The sequence below is a fragment of the Passer domesticus genome, chromosome 3 (assembly GCF_036417665.1).
Source record: "Passer domesticus isolate bPasDom1 chromosome 3, bPasDom1.hap1, whole genome shotgun sequence".
NCBI lineage: Eukaryota > Metazoa > Chordata > Aves > Passeriformes > Passeridae > Passer > Passer domesticus.
Window position 1 is genome coordinate 121,982,256 of NC_087476.1, and position 20,316 is coordinate 122,002,571.

A 20,316-nucleotide genomic window follows, 5' to 3' on the forward strand; every position below is an offset into this window, starting at 1 on the left:
CTGCTGATGTGATACGGTAGAGTTGGGCACATCGGCTGAGTGGATGTCTAGGACTCAGGAATGCATCCTAATAGTCATGATAGGTTTGGGTTTATACTGCAGGCTGAAATCAATGGGACTTTTCACGTACTGGAAATCAGGCCCGTGCTTCAACAGCTTCCTCAAGCAGAGGCTGATGGCACAAAAGGACAAGCATGTGCTGACACAAACTGCTGAACAACACTCTCCACTACATCACAGACAGAGGTAGCATGAATTTACCAGCAGACCCAAGCTGCTGTTGAGGTATTTTCTCTGTAATAGGTTTATGTTACACTAGTCAGTCTGTCTTTTTACAGAACAGGAAATATTTTCTTCAGAAAACAGGAAAGGCTATAACCACCCTTTTTGAAAGATCTTTCTCTCTTCCTATCTCAGCTGTAGCCATATGCTGGCTGCTTTTGGACAACCACTCATTTTTTAAAGGTATCCTACAGCATTTAAGTAACTCTGCATTCGAAAATTGCTAACCTTGAAGGGCTTTCCATAGCTGCATGAGGAATGCCTTAGAGAGATTGCTCCACAGACACTGCTTGTGGCCAAAGTCATACAAAGGAGTTTGATTTCTTTCAAGACAGACACAGCTGAAATAAAGCCTGTGTTCTCAAGCAGTCCACACTGTAAGCATGTCGAGTAAATAAATAAACAAATACATCCTATCTGAACTACTTTGTGCCATTAGCCTCCTCCTGTATAACACAGGTAATGGCTGGCCTGCTCTTGTGGGCACGGGAGCAGAGCTTCCACCCAAAGCTTTGCTCCTTTGTGCCTTCAGAACAGTCCCACTCATCAGCTATAACAACAGAAGACTCCAAAATTGTTCTTGCTAAATTGACTAAAGACAATTTTTCTTTCCCTATTTGAGGTAAGGCTTGGATTAGTTAAATGTTCAAGTTCTTATACAAACTAACATCCTGATGTGGTGGAAGGACAACATATGGGAATATGGCCAGACACCACACAGGACAGATGCAAGTATTTATGAATATTCATTTCGGTTCCAAGCACTTCTTTCCCTCAATACTCTTAATCCCCTTGTTTTGTTTGCTGTGAGCTGGCTCCTTGGGATGTTTTAATTGTGGGAATACACACAAAACACCTGTTTCCATGCCCAAGGTGACTGAGCTAAGGTCTGTGTCTATGAAAAAGCTAGTGGTTATTTTCCATTCCTTGCTCATTATTCCCTCCATGTCAGATGCTTAAACTTGGCTTTGCATAGCTGGGAATTTCTGCATGCATCACAGAAAATGGGAACACATGCCATGTGCATTTTCTATCCCAAAACACCATCCAACAGTAAAGTACTGCTTGTAACATCCAGAGACAGCAAACCAAGTCATGGGAGCTGCCCTGTGTCTTCAAGACTTTTCCATGTCTCCAGGCAGGTGATTCCAGGGTGGAGAACAGCCTTTGCCTCACAGCTCTGCAAACTCGGACAGGCCTGTCACCTCTCCAGCCTGTCTTGGTGAAGAGCCCACAGACCTAACTTACTCCTGGGAAATCAATGGGCAAGCCCAGGGCAGTGAAGCTGAGCATACCTGAAAACCTTTCCATTCAACACACAAGAAATGATCAATGCTGGTGAAATATATAAATGTGGCTTCTCTCCTTGAGAAAATATTCTACAACAGAAAAATTTGTTGGTTCAGTCTCATGAACTACCTCTGGTAAGAGCTGCCTGGAGGCTGTGGCCCAGAAGGAGAATTTAGATTTTCCATAAAGCAGAGGGAAGAAAAAAAGCTGACTGTTCTATGCCCTTGTTTCAGTGCCCCAGTGGTGAAGGTTTGCTGAGGCAGCCAGGCTGAATGCCCTGGCTCTGTTGGGCAGCTGAGACTTGGGGTTTTTGGAAAGGCCACATGGAGGAGGTCAGATCTTCTGGAAAATGCCGGTGTCCAGCAGAGCCGGGCAACTTGGCACCATGGAAAACAAAGGTACAAGGACATTTCCACAGCTGTGCCCCCAGCAAGGGCCTGGCACAACCCAGCTCTGCACTTCCACAAAAACCTTGGCCTGGTTATGTTTTTGACCTCCTCTAAGAAGCTGAAGCCTTTCTGGCCTCTGCTCTAAGCAAAAATTGTTTCAGAAGAAGGAAAGAGAATTCAAAGTGGTGCTGTCAGACTCTTGATTAAATCTACGTGTGTCAATCATACCCCTTTTCACTTTCCTGCCCCCACTGCCCCTCTGGTTACTGGAACCAGCACATTCTTCACTTCCACACTGAATCCCACCACCAAGCAGCTGTGGAGCAGTGGAAACACTTCTGTGCAGCTTGCCCGGTGAGTCTGCTGCAGCCTGGCTCTGCTGTTGTACAACCAAGGCATGCGGTGATATTCAGAGGCACAACACTGCTTTTTTTTCTCCCTCCCTGTGGTTTCTGTGCTACAATTAATCTAATTTCTAGTGACCTGGCAAGAGAATGCTTTCCATGTAATTTGGCAACGACAGGTCGATGCGAAGCATTAGCTTCTACATGCCAAGAACTGGATTTTCCCAGCACGGCTCCAGGTGCTAACAACGGGATGCAACGCGACCACCAACACCAAAGACTCAGCAGTGAAAAGGTGTATTTTTAAACCATGGAAATAACAAGTTAAAGTAGGGCTTTGTTCTAGATTATTCCAGCTGGTTTAGGTCTTGGCATTGCAGCTAATCTCTAGACCCATGCTGATTTTGCTATAATTTAAAATGTTTTATAATTATTTCATAATCCATTATCCAAGTACAATTATTTTTAGCTTTGTCCTGGGTATGGAAGAGGACAAGTTTCAGTCAGAGGCCCCGGCTGCAACAAAAGACCCAGGGTACCAGGCACAGGGCAAGATACAGCCCTTTCCTCCAGCACCATGCCGAGAAATTGCCTCTGTGCCCTCCACTTATAAAACACCATAAACTTATTACCTGAGTATAAACTGAAAAAAATCTCAGCCCAGACATTTAGTTTAGTTCTTTTGCTTGATATATTAAGATATAAAAAGTATTTGAACACATTCCCTAAATGTCTAATTCTTTATTCCTGGGACATGCACTTGAGAGGTTGTGTTTTATTGTCATGTCTGAATATAACAGACTCCAAAATTGATTTCTTTCTACAGCTGTACAAAGCTTAGGGATTCCAGGTCACAGCAAACTGTACAAATTTTTCCTTCAGGCTCAGTCCTCTGTGCTTTTGAATCCCCAATTTCTCTTCACATTTCAGGTTCAACAAAAAACTGAAACTAATAGCAAGCCCTTGATCACACAGAATTAAAACTGGTAAAGCTGAATTTTTGCATTGTTTACCTGCACAACCACTAAAGGAAAACTCCAAATTCACCTAAATATGTCTGGGCAACTTAAAAAAGCAGTTTAGTGGTCAGGACCAACATGAGTTGGTTTTACATAGTTTGGATTCCAATGTGATAATTGTTACAAAACTCTTGGGTTATTTTTTTCCTCAGACTTGAAGAGAAGAACTCAACTTTTTCATTTCCCAGCCACCCAAAAGAGCTGAGCTGATGCAGGCTGTCAGCTATAACAATGCCTTATAATGGGGATGTCCAATGAGACAAAGGAATAATCAAGTCCCAGAGGCTTTTCCCAAAATCTCCCTCTGCCATAGTGATAGCACCAGTTTCAACACAGCATCAGCACGTCCTATGGTCCAGCATAAATTCCATTGTCATTGAACATTCTATTTATTGTCACTATTACTTACCTTTGACCATTTTTGCTAAACAAAACTTACTTTTATGGAGGAAAAGGAAAAATGAAAACTACCTGAGGACATATTAGACTCATTAAGTTCTTCTCCTACCCCCTCCATTTTCCTTGCACCTTCACACTCCTTTCCAGCCACATAATACATCCAAAGTATTATACAGGTGTCTAGTTAGATCTACTCAGAATTTCCAACTGACAGGTCTATATTCCAGCTGGAAAATCTTTCGAGTCTCAGTCATTTTTTCAAGAAAAACAAAAACCCTATAGGGAAATGAAAACAAAATCCTGTTGGTTATGATCAGCTGGCTGTTCAGTGGAAAGACAGGCATGGAGCACTGGAAAGAGATAACACTAGAGCCATTCAGATGCTAACAGGCACCAGGGGAGCTCTGCAGGCTGTCCCAATCCTCTCCACAGCTACAGCTCAAGCTGCCTCTTATTAAAGGCTTTGACTGGCTGTCCCTGAGATTTGGCCATAGATTTTATTGGCCTGCTCCTGCCGTCCATGAAGCTGATGGAAACTCTGCTTTTAAAGTGCTCTGCAAAAGGACACAAAGCTCTGCACAGACATGCATGGAAGCACTTCCAAAGTGGGCATCAAGGCTGGAGGAGGAAGGTACAGCCTCAGCCTCCTCATGGCCCTCAGGGCTTTGTGAAGGATCCTGAGAGCAGCAGAACAGCCTCAGTCACTGACTGCAGGAGAGGCTGAAAATGAAGCACAGACACTTTGGATGGGCAAAGGGAAAGGGTTCAGCTTGGCAAGGAAGAGCAACCACACAGAGCTGGTATTACTGCCCTGAAATACTCCATGTCATCTTCACAGTCACAGGACAGCAGGAGTTAGAAGGGACCTGTGGAGATCACCCAGCTCAGCATCCCCTCCAAGGCAGGGGCACCTGGGGCAGGTGACACAGGAACATGTCCAGGTGGGTTTGGGATGTCTCCAGAGAGACCCCACAGCTCCTCTGGGCAGCTGTTCCAGGGCTCTGCCACCACCAATGTAAAGAATTTCCTCCTCATGCTAAGGTGGAACCTCCTGTGTTTCAGTTCATTGCTCCTCATCCTGTCACTGAGCACAGCTGAAAAGAGTCTGGCACCTTCCTTGGCAGCCCTTTGAGATAGTTATGTGCATTCATGTGATCCCATCTCAGTCCTCTTCACTCCAGACCAAACACACCCAGTCTCTCCTCAAAACAGAGATGCTCCAGACCCCTCATCATCTTTTTGACCCTGTGGTGGATTGCCTCCAGAAGCTCCTAGTCTTTCTTGAATGCGCCCTATGCAGATCCTCAATTTGCACTCCTACTTTGATTGCAAAGGTATTTCCTGATGACTCTTTTCCACAAAGGCCCTCCACAGAACATGCACTTTCCATAACACTACAGCTGGTTGATTTAGGGTTATGGCCTCCTAATTTTAAGCAGAACCACTATGTTGGTATTCTGCAGTGTGGACAACTCTCTTGGCAAAGGGATCTTCCCTCCTCACAGGAAAGAGCTATTTATGAAAAAAATATTTTCAGATGGAATAAATGAGCCTGGATTGAGAGGGTGTCTGTTATCTGTAGCAAAAGAAGAGTACAGTACCTGTGTTTGAATGAGACCTACAGTTTTACACTCTTTTTGTTAAAAACAAGAAAATGGCTTGTTTGTTATGTTGTTTTCTGGGAGGATTTTTTATGTATACTTAATTAATTTCAGTCTTTCAATTAAAGACTACAATTTGTTTTAAAGAACTGAACTTGGTAGGTTTTACAGGATGCTGTCATCTGGGCAACAGATCTAGGGCTTTGGATATTTACCAGATTATGAAGCATTAAAATCTGCCTCAGTGTTGTAGCCACCCTGCCACAGACACCAAAAATGTGACTAGCATGGCAAGAGAGGTGTGTGGAAGAAAAGTGGATGTGGTATGTGGATTTAAAAGGTTTTGGCACCACTTTCAAGGTCTGCAACAAATTTATAAAATTTGTTTTATTACCTACATTAATGGTGTTGCTGAGTGAACTACTGATTTATTTAGGTCCTCTGCAACAGATTTTCAAAAGTAAGTTCAGCTATGAAATACAATAATGCCTCAATAAATTAATTACTTGTGTCAGAAATGAGGGAGGAAGCAAGGAAGCTGTCATGGGACAGGTGCTGATGTTTAAAAAATAAGATTAATTGCTACAAAACACTACCAAATGGAAAATAAACTTTTAATTCATCTGGGAACTGGACACACAAAACCCTGTCAAATGAGCACCATGACCTAAAAATTAAGGAACCCAAACAATAATAATTACTTTTTGATTCCAGGTGAACATTGATAGAGTAGGATGCAAGAAGTGCAGCACAGAGACTCTCAGAACTCTTGATTCAGGAGACCACCCTGATGCCCAAGCAGAAGTTCCAAAAGGCTGATGAATCAGGACACCCCCCTGGGCCACTGGCTCCATTTCAATAAGCCTTGTGGACCAGGTTTGGGGTTCTGGGGAGGGAAGCTACACAGACAGGAGCTGTTCATGGACCACTTGTTTCAGATGAGAGTTCTTGGCCAGCTTCATTTTCTAGTGTGGACCTGGCAAATGTGAGATGAGAGACACAGAGATGGTATCCTGTTCAGATGTGTGGAATAAGGGATAAGAAGGCAGCTGTGTAGATAAACTAAGCACATAAAGTTATTTAAGTGCTGTAAGAAGAAGGCAAGACTTCTTCATGGGTTTTCAGGAGTGTTTAGTTTTCTAAATCCTTCAGATTTTCATGAGAGCTGCAACTCAAAATCACTTCTGAGATGTGCAGAGTCATGTGTGCTTTACAAAAGCTCTGGTCCACAGTGATTGCCCTGAGTCATACCAGGAATGAATCCAGCTCTTCCAAAGCCCAGCACAATACTTAAAACCAGTTTACTTTTTGCTAAGACTGCATCCCTCCCTCCTTGAATTCAGCATGAAAATGTTTCAAAGCTCTGAAGCCCGTTGCAGCTCCCTGCTGGGAACACTCCTGATGCTTCCCAGTTCAACACCAGCAAAGGGAATGTCAACTGTTTACCCACATCAGGACTGGGACACAGACTTCTTAGTCCCAATAAACTTCTCAGATAAAATTCCTATTATCCTGCTTCAACTCACTGAAGCTTTGCCTTGACCTGTGCTGGTGCCACGATTTCACAATTCCTGTTTTACCCCAAAAACGAAGGCTATATCTCCAAGATTTATTATTTTTTTAAACAGGCAGTAGAACAGCAGCAGCCACCACAAAGTTGGATATTTCACAGCCCACGGAAGGGGTCTGGCAGTAGCAGCTGGTGTTAACTGCAGAACTGCAGAGGGGCTACTTAACAGGAGCTACTTAGCCTGGCACTTCATGCACAGAGCTATTTCTGCCACAGACGCTGGAAAAATGTATTTGCCAACTAAAATAATCCAGGGAAGGTCCCTTATGCCCAAGCAGAGCTAAGGAAAACAGCATCTAACATCTTCCACAGAGAATCACAAAACCAGAAAATATTCCTGACATCTGGTACACTCAGGATGAAATTCCCGCCCTGTGGAAGTCAACACCAAAATGCCCATTGAGTCAAAAAGGGCCAGGATTTCATTTTCAGATTCCACAAATAGTCTTAGGCTCCTCTGGCTCAGGATGAAGGACCAGGACGGCCAAGTAAGCAGCACAATCCGTTCCTGAGTAAGAAGAATGGCCAAATTCAACAATACTGCAAGCCCTGCAAGCCTCACTTACATCAGGCCTGGACCAAACCCAACGCCTTGTCTTGTTCTGCGGCGTTAAGCAACAGCTGCTCTTGGATTTGTGATCCTCATTCACAGCGCTGCTACCGCAAATCCAGAGCAGGAAGCACAATCTTCCTAGATGGCTCTTATTCCAGGGGCAAGGAGTCACTGGGATGCCACTCAAGAGGGCATTTCAGGCTTGGAAGACAAGAGAACTGCCCAGAAAACTTGTACTATGGAAAAATCCTGGTCAAGATATTACTTTTCCAGAAACGAGTGCCAGGAGGTTTTGTGGAAGCTGTGTTTCCTCCTGGGAATTGAAAGTATTGCCTCTGCTGTCATCATTCTCTGGTGCTCTGCCTAAGGAGGTGCTTCTGCCAATGACATCCCAAAGCGCGCTGTTCCCAAACCATGGTCTGGTCACGGATCCCCAGGGTGCTGATTCACCTATGTGCCACTGTCACCCTGCATGGCACCGCCCTGGGTGACAGTGACATCCCAAAGCGCGCTGTTCCCAAACCGTGGTCTGGGTCGCGGATCCCCAGGGTGCTGATTCACCTATGTGCCACTGTCACCCTGCATGGCACCGCCCTGGGTGACAGTGACATCCCAAAGCGCGCTGTTCCCAAACCGTGGTCTGGGTCACGGATCCCCAGGGTGCTGACTCGCCCCCTGTGCCACTGTCACCCTGCATGGCACTGCCCTGGGTGACAGTGACATCCCAAAGCGCGCTGTTCCCAAACCGTGGTCTGGGTCGCGGATCCCCAGGGTGCTGACTCGCCCCCTGTGCCACTGTCACCCTGCATGGCACTGCCCTGGGTGACAGTGACATCCCAAAGCACGCTGTTCCCAAACCGTGGTCTGGGTCGTGGATCCCCAGGGTGCTGACTCGCCCCCTGTGCCACTGTCACCCTGCATGGCACCGCCCTGGGTCATGCACATGCCTGTCTCCCTTCCTGAGCAGTCCCCTCAGGCACGTGTCTGACAGGGCTCCCTACACCAAGCAACCAAGAATTGCAACAGTCCCCGGCTGTTTTATCTTCCCAGCATCCTAAAGCACAGGAAAACCTGCTCCACACCAAAGCTGCTTCAAGAGATAGAATTCATCCAATCCTGCCAACACATCCACCCGCATTACAGGGGAATCTCCAGGAGCCACACAACTAAAATTCTGCAGCTGGAGAATCCCAGGATCTGCTCAGTTCAATGAGTACATGACCTAAAACAACCCAGTTCATGGGGTTAGTTCAGATTTTGTGGGTATGGCTGGGTATAGACTCTCACTTGAGCTCCCTAACACAACCAGAAGTGAAGCAGAAATAGTTTTGGCCATACCAGTGATGGAATGTCAGCTGGATACCATAGAACTACATTAGAGTGTCAGATACAGTTAAAATTATAGCAAATTAAGAAAAGGTTGGGAAGAATTAGACATAAAAGTTAATGAAATGACCAGGAAAGTTTAAAGTCTTCCTCCTGCAAAAGAACTATTATTTAAATTCTTGGGTAACATTTATTCTGCAGAGCAGCGCACAGAAACAATGGGCTCATTAAAAAAATCAGGCACGCTTTGATTATATTTAGATAACATAATACTCCTGAAATAACTTTCACATTAACAGAAAACCTCCTGGCTCTGGTAGTGTTATTTTAACCTACATCACACAAAAGATGCTGAAGAATTTTTCTAATATGAGATAAAAGCAAACAAGTTAAAAATATTTGGCTTTGGCTCTTTCTGCCTTTTCCTTAGGGATCAGCCAAGATTATCTGTGTGCTGGACAAAGGGATGCCAGCACTGATGCTTACTACACTGATATTTTTCCATAATACTTGGAATGTCCACAAGAAGGATAGGCTTGTGAAATGTAACTTTATTTCCCAGCTTGGCAGCAGTGTCCCTGTGTCAGACACAGATTGTCCTCCCCATTCTGCTTCCATCCCAAGGCTCTGATTAATGGTCCTGTTCTCTCTCTATGATCCATTTTAACTGCACGTTTGGGAAGTGGGGCTGGATGTCACTGAGTGCACTATGGGAACCTCATTGTCAGACAAAGCTTCTGACTCCTGCTGGAAAATGAGTCACAACGAGCACAAACAACAAGCATCAAAGGAAAACATTAGAGGCATCCCAAATTTGGCTACACAAGTCCAGCTTTGTTTCTAAAAAGCAGGAATGTGTGCTCTCCTTTGGAAGCTGCAACCAGGTGCAGTGTGGCCAGGTTGGTATCACAAAGAGTGCCCACAGAATTATCTTTGTAATGACCTGCTGATGCTAAGGGGGAGAAACACAACGAGCAGCTCAGCAGAGACCAGCCATGCCTGATTCCCCAGCACCGTCACTACCCACACTGGGTATTTACTGGGTCATTTCTCCATGTGGCTGAAGCCAGAGGCTTGGGCAGACTGAACTGAGCTGCAGCCAGTGTTATGGCAGCACAACGTCATGGAAAAATAGCCCAGCAAAGCCCAAATCCAGGCCATTACTAGGGAGAGGAAAATCCAGGATTTTCCTTTCCTTAATAAGCTCCCTTACCTGGGGCAGTTCCTGTAACAAATAGTTACAGAGGTCCCTTTCAGTCCCTTCGGACCGTCACCTGCTCCAGCTCACACCGCAGCTGTGAGACCTCCTTGAGCGGTCTCTGTCTTCAGCCACACCATGAACATCCCCACCAAAGACATCCTGCTCCTCCCGTGCTCCACAGAGCCGTATCACAGATAGTCCAAAGCTCCCAGGAGGTCTGGAGAGCACACACACCAGTACAAGCCTGAGGGCACGCAGGAGGCTCTGCCTGCAGCCTCCCAGCTGGCTTTGAGGTTTTGCTGTGCTCCAGATAAGCATTAACCCTTCAGGTGCTTATAATAATTAGAACTGAACCTCCAAAACCTGTTGAGGTTCACCCATCTCCTGCCAACAGAAACCTGCCAACAACAGCAGCGAGCACACAGGACCTGACTTGCTGCAAACATTGGTTAACACTTCCTTTCTTAGCCACTGAGGAAACCAACATCTGGGAAAATCTCCTCTTTGGAATCATTCATTCATACAGTCCTGCAATACTGTTGTTCAGGTTCTAATCAAACCCTTTTATTTTATCTTAATTAACAGAGCTAAACTAGAAACTCCAGCTACCTGTACCCTCAAAGAGAAGTGTTCAGAAAGGCAAAAGTTAAAGAAAATTAGTACATGCTCTTACTGCATTTAATTTTAACAAGAAAAACCAAGCAGAGTTTTTAAAAATACATTAAGCTTCATTTCAAAATACACTGTTTGCTAAACACATATAATTCTGTTTCTGCCAACTGGTCTCATAAGGATAAATCACACATGCCTTTCTGGTTACCCTGGAAAAAACCCAACATGAAACACTTCTGAATCTGTGGGTGGTTTCTCACCAGAGAGGGAGAGACACCAGTGCTCACAGACCAGGAATAGTTGCCCTCTTGCAAGCGTGGTGGGGTCTGTTTTTCCAGCCTCGGCCTTTGGGTCTGAGAGTTACCGAGGATTTTCCACCCCGACTTTTGATTCAAACCAAGTCCAGATGGTACCACTCCGAGTCAGCACTATCTGGAGACTTTTCAGTGGCTGGTAGAGCTAAAAAGGTTTTGAGGTTAGGAGGGGTCAATCTGATGCCCTGAACCAGAGGAGCTCTCCCCACCGTTCCTGCACCAAACCATGCCAGACAGCCGAGCCACAGAGAGCTCTGAAAGCACATCCAAACCTGTCTGCAAGAGCAGCAGGCAGCTGGAGCAGACAGAGGCACATTACCAGATCCAGTAAACTACACTTGCACTGTCTGGCATCAGTATTACAGAACAGCTCTGCTGGGCAGGTCAGGGTCAGCCCCTTTCTTCTTGACTTCCTAAAGCTCAAGTGCACATAAAGGAGACCAAAGAAAAATATTAGAATAGAATGTTGAAACTGTTTATAAAAAAAAACAGAAATAAATCTTAAAATATATATGCTTCAATTTTATTTCCCTATGCTTTTTTCTTTCCTCAGCTAAAGCAAATTCTGTTCTTATCATTTCCCACGTTTTCAGCTCTGTTCTTCTGGGACTTTATTTCAAACAGCTCTGAGGTTTTGGACAGTCTGACAGTGCTGAAAGACTCAAAATTTCTTTTGTGCTTTGTGTTTGCAAGATTTGGTAAGCTTTGAAAATTACAGGATGATAAAAGCACAAAATGGGTTGTGAGACCACCTTCCATATGGAAACAGGAATATCAGAGTCACCTAAACAGGCACAGGCATTTACAATACCAAGGAATCTTTCCTTCAGCATAACCAAAATCCATCGGGAAAGGGGAAGGAGAGATTATTTCCTTTCCCTGTTGTAAGCCCCTTACTTAGCTCAAGCGTTTGCAAACCATGGAATATTGTACTGATTTATTCCCAAATGGTTTCAGAAGTCACAGAGATGACCAGGAAAGCCAGACAGATTGTTTCCCCGGGTGCTGTGCTCCCCCAGCCTGGCTAAATAAAGGAATTCCAATCCAGTTGTTACGGTAACGGCTGTAGGCAGAGAACCAGAAAATGGTAGCCAGTGGTTGGCCCAAGGCTCCCCAGAAGCACCAGCTCCTGTCCTCTGTGCCAGAATGCAGAGATGAGGAGCTGCAGATCTGCAGTGTGAGCACCAAACTGCCCAGCTCACAGATGTGCTCGCTACTAACTCCAACATTCCCCTCTAAAACCTGCCCTCAGGCACATCCTACCCAAAACACTCTTCCAACACTTCATTCCTCCTGTTGCTATGGGCCACTATTTTCCACATGAGAGCCAATCTTTTTAACTGGGCTCTATCCCATCTCCGGGTTCTGTGCCCTCAAATCAGCCTGGTGCTCAAGCAGGTGCTGAACTTTCAAGGCAAAGATCATCTTTCTGAAGGCATCCATCCAATATTCAACATTTATACAAAGAAATTTAAGCACATTCCAAGTGCCACATGAAATCATAGCCTGAGAGGTAGGACACACATCCAGCCACAGCTCCCTTTAGCTGCAGACATGTGGCTACAAATCAGAGAGCACGAGATCATCCTCCTCAGTTATTTCACTATTAGTAGCACTATTCCACTATGCAAAGAGATTTAATTCCATCACAATCTATATTCTCAGAGAAACAGATCCCTTCAACATGAAATTAAGGAAATTCAGGATATTTACTTATCAAAAAACTATAAAAAACTTACTTTTGGCATGAAGCATTTCCCTCCTTAACATAGCAAAAGGTTTAAGAACACACTTGATTTTCAGCACATGCAAAGTCCTCATGACACAACTGCTGAAATCAATACCTTTGCTTAAATGCATTTATAAATTAATATCAGGATAAAAATTCATTCTGAGTGAAAATTTGACTGAGACAGTTGTTGGGGGTGGTTAGGATATTTCCTTTTCTTTCCTTCTCTCATGGGATTTGTCCCATCTGTCTCTAAGAGACGATAATAACCAGTGCTTAAGAGAAACACAGGAAATGGCCAAGGTGTGGGAAGGGTGCAGCTGGTCCTCTCTTACCTGAAGGGTTTTCTCTTTGGAATGGCAGAGATATCCAAGATTTTGGCAGGGTGGTGAGGAACTGGGCTCACTCCTCTCGCTCTCTTGCTGTTGGCACCAGAGGAGAACAGTGGAGCTGCTGTTTACTGTGGGGAGTTCACTGCCACCGCCAGAGCCCAGCCCTGTCCTGCTTCTTCCTTACACGAGTGAGGTTCTGCTCCTAGGAGTAGTTATTGCTCTGGGACCTTGTCAACACCTGACTTCACTGGAAGGGACCCTCACATCTCAGGGGAAGAGCCGGGACCCCGAGTCCCTCGCCTCTCTGAGGAGCCTCTCTGGGCCGTGCTCGGGAGCTGGGCCACCGCTGCCCAGCCATGCTGTTCCTCTGCCCTGCTCTGAGGGGTTTTCACTGCACTGTAACCCCACACATGGCTCCTGCTGGAGCTGCAGAGTTTCTGCTGCATTTCCTGTGCCCTCCCAGCCCCGCTCCGCGGTCCCCTCAGCCCCGGCGCTGCCCGGCCCGGCCGCCATCGCCGCGTGAGGGAGACGCGGCCCAGCCACAGCGCCCCCTGCTGGAGCGGGGAGCCACCGCCCGCCCGGCCGGCGGCCAGCAGCGCCCCCTGGTGGCCGCGCCCGGGACTGCAGCGAGGGAAAGCGGCCGGGAGCGTCGGTCTGTCTGTCACTGTCTGTGTGTCTGACACTGTCTGTCGGTCTGTGTGTCTGTCTGTCTGTGTGTCTGTCTGACACTGTCTGTCTGTTTGTTACACACAGTAAAGAACTGCTGCTCCTTTCCCCATAGTTCTGCCTGACAGCCCCGTGATTTCAGAGTTTTATAATAATTCAGAGGGAAGGGGGTCACATTTTCTCCCACCTTCCTTAGCAGATGTGTCTTTCAAACCAAGACAACAATATAAACTGGAAACCAATTTTTGAACATATTTTGAGAAACTTAGTTCGGCTATATTTGACTTTTCTAGAACATAAGATTTAATTAAGAGATTTCAGGGTTTTTTCTACTTTTGGTTTCCTGTGATTTCAAATCAACTTTGTTTCCCCAAACTTGAATTTGCTCAGTGATTAATTGAAAATTAGGGGTCTTCCCAGTTTGAAATAAAGTTCTAAGAATAAGCAAACGAACAGGTCATCCTTATAGCATCTCTGGGCTTTTGGTGAAACCAAAGCAAGCTGTGACCAAGATGTTGTTGGTCCTGACTCATTATATATCCACATATTTGTGTTTGTCAGGACAAATTCACAGTCCAGAGCACCACCAGAGTTGCTTCAAACAGGGATCACCAAACTTGAGAGACGACCTGGGACTAAAAGCAAGAAAAGTGCAGGAGAGCATATCCCAGCTGAGATCCTGCTTATCTGACCCGATCTTTCCTTGGGTGATACCTTGACTTTTGTTGGCTGCCTCTGCCATTCGTTGAACTCTTGCTCGTCAGTGACTCTCAGCGTTTAAGTGAACTCATTAAAGACATTTGAGAGCAGTGTAATTGATTCTGAAGGAATCACCATCCTGGTGGAAAGGCTGAAGGCAGCAAGCAGCTCCCCTTGGACACGGCTGAGTCAGCACTTCTCCTGTGCTCCTAAAGACTTCCTCTACCTTCAGGCACTAATTTGTCTGAAGACTTTTGTAAGGCTTTTGCTAAAGAGAACCAGAAAGCCTATGAAAATGTGCTTTACTGGTAACACTTTCCATCTGTTCCCTGGGAGGCAACGGGCAAGGAATGGTGTGTTCGGAAACACCTCAAACTAAAGCACTGGGGCTGTCAGCTCTGCCCCGGGTTTTTAACAGTGCAGCTGTCACTGACTTCACTGAGGGGGCAAAATTTAACCTCCTATCCCTCAGAAAATGTGACTTCCTTGCTTTTTATCTTACACTGGGCTTTCAGGGGTTCAAGCAAGCATTTCCACAGGAGATGTCTATGACAAATGCATAAGCAATGCTGTAGGTGCAACATTCCCACCTGTTCCTTGGGGGGGCATCATGGTGCAGTGCTGGATATAGGAATTGCTTTGGCTTGGTGGTTTTTTGGGGGTTGTTTCAGAGTTTGGTTGCTGTGGGGGTTTTGTTTTGTTTTTTCTTTGTTTGGTTGGGGTTTTTTGGTGGTTTTGGTGTTTGTTTGGGTTTTTTTACAGTGATACACCAGTCTCTCCACTCATTCAAGCACCATCCATGTGGATCAATTTTAAAATCAGCCAGATCATCATCTTGGGGAGAAAAAAAGGCCAAACTCCCAAAATAACCAAATATACAGTACAAAAAACCCCTAACTCTGACCAACTAAGAAAAAAAAACCAAAGTAAACAATGTCAATAGCACTCTTCATTTTAGTATGGAGATGTCATTTCGTTTCTATTTTTATCTTGTTAGAGCTGATCAGACTTTTCTGAAGTTTGAAATCTCACCTTATTTTTTGATTCTGGCAATCAAGGAGTGTTTCCAAAAGATCTTCAGGGAAAATATAAGCACTCAGTAGCAATAACTCATTGAGTTGAGACTTCATTTCAGAAGCAGGCAAATCAAGGACAACAGAGGTATTCCTATAGGTCCTGTACTTAACAGAAGTATTTTGCTCTGATTAATCTGTGTTTTACTGGCTATGTAACCTTATTTTTATTCCCTATTAGACCTCTTCCCAAAGTTTAAAAATATATTTATTATCATAAATCTCCAGCCACTATCCAATATCCATAGCAGAGAAATGAGCTGACCATTAGTCCCATTTAAGTGCTCTGTTCCAAATTCACAAGTTTTTATCTTAACTGGCTGACTATTCAAGCCACATTCTTAACCTTTGCTGACAACAAGTGAAGGAAATCATATGGCTTTAATACCTAAGGAGCTGTTCAAAAGAAAACTAACATACACAGTCTTGCACCCAAAAGATAAGGAACTGCAGAAAGTCAAAGCTACACCACATCTTGCAGTAGCTGTACCTTAAACTAAAGCCATTTATAATTCCAAACTATGCTTGAAATGTACGTCTCAGAAATACATTCTGTTTCTATATCATAACATTTTAGCCAGTCTTTAGCAGCCAGAAGTGATGGGAGGAACTAGCTTAAACTAAGCAATGTTTTCACTAGGAGCCAGCCCTCTGGCTGCTGCATGAGGTGAAGGCACAACACCGTGCTTCACAAAGTTAATTCAGTTTGATGCTCAATACAGACAAGATTTTCTTTTCTGCTGGGGGAGATTGGCACAGCATGAGCCACTGGTCCTGTTTTACACTTGCAGTTGAAACACTGAAGGTCTTTAATGCAGCAATGAAGAACAAATCACAAAGGAAAGGCAGCTGACCTTGGAAAGGAGATATTTAGATAAAAGAAACTTGAAGTGCTCTGTGCAGATAGCCAGGATTGGCAAGAATCTGAGTGCACAGAATATTTGCTTAAAAGTGGTTTGGGTTGGATATTTTTTTCCTGGATTTGTAAAATCAGCGAGTGAAAGGAATAACAGACTACAGAAGACAATCTCCTGCAAACCTCAAACAGCCAAGTGCAGATTCAAATTGAGGAGAATCCTTGAAAGTTTATCCCACACTCCCCAAAAAATAGAAGCCCCCTAGCATTATGGGGAAAATTCTAAGGCTTTCAGTAAAAACTCCCACAAATCCATGCAAAAGACAGACAGATACTGGGAAGTTTGCTTAAGGACACCAGGAACATTAGCACATGTGTGTCAGTCACCTAACATTTCACCTTCAGCTTCAGCCAATCTCTAATGCTTCAAAGAGAAGGGAAAGAGTCCCACCCCATCCACAAATAAACCAACAAATGAATTGTGATCAACAGCAGCAAAAACAATAAACCATGTTGTTCATAATGAGGGAAAATAAATCCTCACTGGTCCCTGTGAGCTTCCTTTGCTTTATTGGGTTCTGGCTTCCCCAGCCACCAGGTAAGTACAAACAAGTGCTAGTGCAGGCTGGAGCAGTGGAAGAGCCAGGGAAAGCCAGGGATAGTGCTCATTTGAGATTCACACCTGCGTGGAGAAGTAATTACAGTGAGCACGGGCTCTGAATCATTAGGTACCATGGACAGCCTTGCAATAATTTCACTGCAGCATCTCCTGAAGAGCACTTGCTTTGGGAATATTTATAGCATAGGAAAGTGGATCAACACAGATCTTTAAGATTGGTCTGTGTTAGGATCTCCGTGAAAGAAAGCTCAGGGGTTTACTACATTTCCTGTGGAAGATTCCCAATTCCTAGAGCTGTCTGGTTGTTGCATACAACTTCCAGAACTTAGCAGTGCTCTGCTTACACAGAGGACAGCCAGGCTTCTCCAGGTCACACTCATCCCCCTTATTTACACCTTCTGAATGGCTGACCTCTGCTTTATTTCTAGTCTCCTCTGTTTCTCCTCTCTCCCTCTGTGCAGTCACGAGGCCACTTTGAACTTTGGAATCAGACCGAGTACATTAGGTAATCCACAGCTACAAAATTCAGCCAATTTCCCCCATCCCCGTTATCCCCCTTCACTTTTCCTGGAGCTTTTCTACTCCCATTCTCCTCCTACCCCTTCCACCTCCCACATTTGCTTTGAGGCCTATGAAGGAGGAGGGAGAGATGGAAAACCAGAGGGGCAGGCTCAGCAAGGCTGGGCTCAGCCTTGGCAGTTTGCTGCTGTATGAACTCGTTGCTATTCCCTCGCTGCTGCTCGGAGCTCGGAAGGCTGCACAGTGCCATTGTCCCCATGCCAATGCTCCTTCCCCACCAGGCCAGTCCTCATTAATAAAGCCCAGCTGGGCTCCACTGACCTCGAAGCAGGTACCCCAGGGCTGGCAGCAGCTCCTCGTTAGACATCAGCCCTGCTCAGCCCACTGGAGGGTGAAGGCAGCCACCGAGGGCTGGCAGGGCCAGCGAGTACAGCCTGCCAGGGCAAGCAAAAGGCAGCAGAGGCGGGTGGCACTTCCCCCATGTCACATTCCTTATCCTGCTTCCCCCAAACGTTAGGACAGGACACAGAGAAGGAGCTACAGGCACCTGCAGCAGATGATTCAGCTACAATAGAGGAAGCTTATATGGTAGTGAAGGAAACTAATCACGGTGGCTCTAGGAAAACAAATAAGCCCTGAGCAGGTGCCAGCAGTGACTTGGCACTTCCAGTCAACCCCGCAGTTCATTTCCAGTGCATACAAAAAAGCTTTTTCCTGTTCTACATGTGTCACCCTGCAGAGGTCTTGGAAATGACAAAGTACAGAGAAGAAAGGAAGCGGCTCAGAGTGAGGGGATGAGTGTGGTATCCTTTGGGATCTTGCAAGGACAGCATACGCAGAGCCACATCTCTGGGCACCATAACCTGTACCACTCACAGCTCCAGATGCAACACCAGCTGCAGGGGGAGGTGAGCAGGGAGCAGCTGGTTATTTCAGGTACACCAAAACATCTTCACACTGACCGTGGGGAGCCCTGAAACCAAAACCTTCTTCAAAAGTTAATAGCAAGTTAATTAATAATGCTCCAGAGATTTGGAGTGGGGAAAGCAATACAAATGGTGGGGAGCCCAAGGTTTATCAGCAGACCAGTGTCATGAGCAAGTCTGAAGAGGGCTGCTGGGTTAAAATCACATAACTTTGAAATAAAGAAAATAAAAGCAAAACTATGAGCTGCACTAATGACCATAGATGTGGAATACAAATTGCAACAGGCCACTGCTGTTTATAATGTTGACCTTGCTTTTTTTTTACAAATCCACTGTGAACGACGGACATACCACCTACTGCCTCATCCACCAGACTCAGGACTGAAGCTATTTTTGGCATTCGTTATGGTCCAGGTGGCCCATCTGGCCTGATTCACTTGGCCAGTTTTCCTTTCCATCTGGGAATTTTGACCCTCGTGCTTTCCAACTAATTGTATCACATTATCTCCTTTTTGTTCCCCACTTCCCTCGCTGCAAAAGGTTGCAAAAATCTCATGCGCTGTGTTAGAAAGTCTCAATTAACCTCTAACCTCGCTTCAGTGCATGCGGCTTGGGTTACTTCTCACACCCAACCGTGGGCCCATTAACACGTTGTCGTAAAACAAAAACTGTTTTGACGGGCTGTAATTGCTGCTAAGTGATGCCGAACAAAGGCGCTCTTGTCCCGGGCCGAGCCCGCTCCAGCCCCGCTCCCGCCCGGGCTCAGCCCCCCGGGGCTCTCGGAGCGCTCCCCACCGCTATGAGCTGATGGAGGGGCCGCAAGACACCCGCAAGAAGATTTGGGGGGTGCGTTTTACCCCGCTTCCCCCTCCTGCCGCAAATATAATTAGTTTATGTTAGCTGGAAAAGGTCGGGGGTGACCGAAGGGCAGCGCCCTTTTTGTTTTTAGGCAAGATAGTGGAATAATTGCTTGACGCTCAGATCTGCAGGTGCTTTATGAAGCTCATTTGGTGCTGGCAGCCCGCAGTGAAAGCTGATTTCCCTGGAAAACGCCGGATTCCATGTGCCAGGGTTTATTTGCTGCGGCAGGAGTGATTGTCCATTCATGCCATTCATCATTAGGGTACCTGTTACAGTCAACACTTCCTTGAGCCGCCAGTCCTTTTAACACTTGCTGTCCTTCCTAGCGGCAGCTGAGGCACGACCGAGCCTCCTCAGCAAGTCCACAGAGGACACAAGGATGCCATGGGGGTTTGTGCCTTCCAGCTCTCCTGCTGTCCCACCAGGACACCGAGAAAGCCCTCAGGGACAGGGACTGACCTTCTCAAACAGCCCCTGGCCAGCCCGGCTGTCCCCAAGCACCCTGTGACAAGTTTCCAGGGTGAAGCAGGTATTTCAGGACCAGGCCACCTCTCAGTCAAGCTGCAAGACGTGTGCTCACTCAGAGAGCTGTAAGTACACAGAGTTTGTCAAACACGCCATGATAAAAACCCCTATGCCAAGGGAAAAACATGGACCACACATTCCAGAGCCCTCCTTCAGGCTGAAGGGAGGCTCTGGCTGGAAATTTGTTTCTTATGCCAATTCAAATTCAAGTTTCAGAGAAACTATCCAGAAGACAGAAGTGGCACACTTTCAGCATTGATCTAAAAAGTTATTTTCTGTTTTGTTTTCAATTCCATGCAGTTCTTGGGTATGGAGCCTCCCTGACAGACACCCTGGCAGTGTCCTGTCCTTAATGCAGAAACTTCCTCCTGCTATTCAGCCTTTTTGGACGCCATTTAGTCTCATCAACAATTGTCCTACTGCTACAAGAACAGAATTATCTCTCCTTCTCCTTCAGAAGCCTGCACACAGTTGAATATCTTTGTTTCACAGTAGAAGATTCTCATTACACAGCTCCATCAACTTCCAGAGCACAACCAGAAAACTTCTTGTCCTTTGTGCAAACCAGCAATGGTCACTCTCTGTCTGTAAAAAACAAAAGCCACCCCATC

The 20,316-nt window shown here is 45.7% G+C and overlaps 1 long non-coding RNA gene across 14 annotated transcripts in view; it reads right to left on the bottom strand.

Moving 5' to 3' along the window:
* Positions 1–13,536, bottom strand: part of LOC135297772 (uncharacterized) — a 210,987-nt gene extending 197,451 nt beyond the window's left edge. For 2 of the 14 annotated variants that reach the window (XR_010359716.1, XR_010359710.1), the window contains exon 1: positions 12,965–13,525. This is a non-coding gene — a long non-coding RNA (uncharacterized LOC135297772). Of the gene's footprint in view, positions 1–12,964 lie in introns of all 14 variants that reach the window. The other 12 variants (XR_010359714.1, XR_010359711.1, XR_010359704.1 and 9 more) reach the window with 10 other exon arrangements.
* Between the last annotated feature and the right edge of the window lie 6,780 nt (positions 13,537–20,316).